This window comes from Fundulus heteroclitus, chromosome 21, assembly GCF_011125445.2.
Source record: "Fundulus heteroclitus isolate FHET01 chromosome 21, MU-UCD_Fhet_4.1, whole genome shotgun sequence".
Taxonomy (NCBI): domain Eukaryota; kingdom Metazoa; phylum Chordata; class Actinopteri; order Cyprinodontiformes; family Fundulidae; genus Fundulus; species Fundulus heteroclitus.
The window spans coordinates 28,456,390-28,458,805 of NC_046381.1; the positions used below are offsets into that span (position 1 = coordinate 28,456,390).

The following is a 2,416-nucleotide window of genomic DNA, read 5'->3' on the forward strand; positions in this document are numbered from 1 at the left end:
AATCCTGTTAATTTGATTGGTTGTGCTGCCGCTACGTACACATACATACATAAGGAGAGAGGAAAAACATAGTGACGGTCTGTGCATATTGATACGGAATGAGTGAAATTAATTAATGACGCCACTTTATAAATGTGTTTTAAATTTTAAGACTTTGAGTAAAAAATATCAAGTCTTTTCAAGTAAACAGCTTCAAGTCGAGTCAAGTCCGAAGTCAATGGCATGAAAGTCAAAGTCAAGTCCGAGTCTTTGAGCATTTTTTCAAGTCAAGTCTCAAGTCGTGATTTTAACGACTCGAGTCTGACTCGAGTCTAAGTCATGTGACTCGAGTCCCCACCTCTGGCGACTTCAACAGGGCCCATCCGGACCAGCCCAGGGCGCCTGGAATTCGCCCTTGAGAGGGGGGCTCTGTAACGATCCTCGCACTGGGGCTGTTAATTGCTGTCACCTGTTCCGGCTCCACCTCACCAGTATAAAGGTTCCATGCCTTTCAGCCTCCAGTGCCAGAACGTCTCGAGCCATCTCGGTGAGAACTTCCAGCCATTCTGAATAACCTGTCTGTCTGTCTGAAGCCCGACCTGTTTTTGCCCTGTTTTTGAGCCAGCTCTGCCCTTCTCGGATTCTGTCTGCCCGCCCTGAGTTCTGCCTGTCAGTCTCTGGATTTGGATGGCCTACCCGTGTTCTGACCTAATCAGCCTGTGAGTACCTGAGATTGCCTGTCCCCTAAACTGTCTGTTCTTCTGGATTCTGACGCGGACCTGGACCTGGAACCTTCTTTCGGATTTGCCCTCGGAAACCTCTGCCTTATCAATCGCCCTCACGCTATCGGACCCGGACTGGACTAGGACAAACGGCCTTGGATTATCCTGCACGGACTCTGCCGCTCTCAGGGACCAGAAGAAACCCTGACAAGCCCACTCTCCACCAGGTTAGTGATCTAGCTTCTAGTCCACAGTTCTATCTGGCTCTGCTGATCACTAACCTGTCGTCTCGCCTCCAGGAGCTGCCAGCCGCTGAGCGTGAGCCGCACGCAGCAAGGGCCGTGCAACCCTTTCTTTTAAATAAAACATCAAAGCGTCACTGACCTGTTTTCCTGTTTTAAATGCTGGAAAATATCCTCTTACCGTCTCATGAAAGAAAGGTTTGGATTTTCCCGCCGACACCCCAGAGCCCCTTCTCGTCCCTTGCAATCCATTCGGGGTACCAGAGGCCGGAAAACTTTTCCGGGCCGGCCAAAGCTGCTCCTGTCCTCGGACTTCCCAGCTCGTCAGTCGGAGATCTTGTTTGTGTAACGCCAAATGTGGTTGGAATTCTACACAATAATGACTGACTTCCCGGAGTTACTAAATAAGGAGACGGCGGTGATGAAGTTCTTGCACCTTTATTGAGAAACAGAGCAGAGATCACATAGATGGAAAGTAATCGCACCCCACGGTCCTGCTGCAGTCTGCGTCTGCCCTGTCTCTGCCCCTCCTCGCTTTGGGCTCTCCCTAATACTTGATAGTGGCCTTGGCATGAGACAAAACAAAGACAGTCTATCCTAGACAGCCAACATCCCACACAGTAGCTACGCAGCATTTGGTCTTGCAATCGGCAAACAGTGGATCTCATACACAGTCATCACATCTCCAAGCCTCCTATGTCCGAGTTGCATGAAGCCATAGTGACTTCAGAATAATACTCCATTAACACACAACTTCTTGCATTTGCGGGCTCTCTGTAACTGTAGAGTACTTAATTTTGCAATGTGATTCAGCTTTAGTTTGTAAAATACTCAGACACCACATTGATAAGCATAGAGTTGTGGTTCATGAGTGGGGTTTCTGCAATGAATGTGCTCAACAAGTAAAAACAAATCTTTAAAACCAACCTTAGCCCAAACAAAATGGTGATCTGCATTGCATGATCTACTTTTTGAATTTTGAATTGAGAAAGCTTCTTGGATGGGAAGTGAAATGTCTTGAGTTTCAGAATAGAAGTCCAGTTGTTTTATTTTTCAACCTTTTTTGGATTTACTGTTCTGTAGGCTACAGAAGCTGCTGTGGCCAAAGCAGGTCTGTGTTCCATTTAGTCTGTGTTCATTCCATGTATTCCCTTTATCCTGTAGCAGCTTGAGCTATAGATGTTTTTCAGGGGGAACCAATGATATTTGTTGCCATGTCCACCCCCATCTGGAGATCAGCCCAGTGTGCCTCTGAACAAGTTACAGAACTCCACCAGGGTGGACACTCTCCGCTGAGCTCTAATATAAAATCCTCAGCAGGCTAGCAGAGATGTGGTTTCTCCAGCAGTGTCCTGGGAAACTGCAGTCAGCTGTTTGGACTCCATTTAAGGTTCCTGCTAGAAAGAAACCTGAAACAGCTCCACCTCCTGGTCTCCTATCCTGATGGAGACAGAATGGAGGCTGGAAACCAGT

General features: G+C 47.5%; 1 long non-coding RNA gene across 1 annotated transcript; it reads left to right on the forward strand.

The window, feature by feature from the left end:
• Positions 1 to 783: 783 nt before the first annotated feature.
• LOC110369049 lies at positions 784 to 1,080 on the forward strand. The gene is made up of 2 exons (XR_002428650.2): positions 784 to 928; positions 1,001 to 1,080. It is a non-coding gene; the product is annotated as an uncharacterized LOC110369049 (long non-coding RNA).
• The last annotated feature ends 1,336 nt before the right edge of the window (positions 1,081 to 2,416 follow it).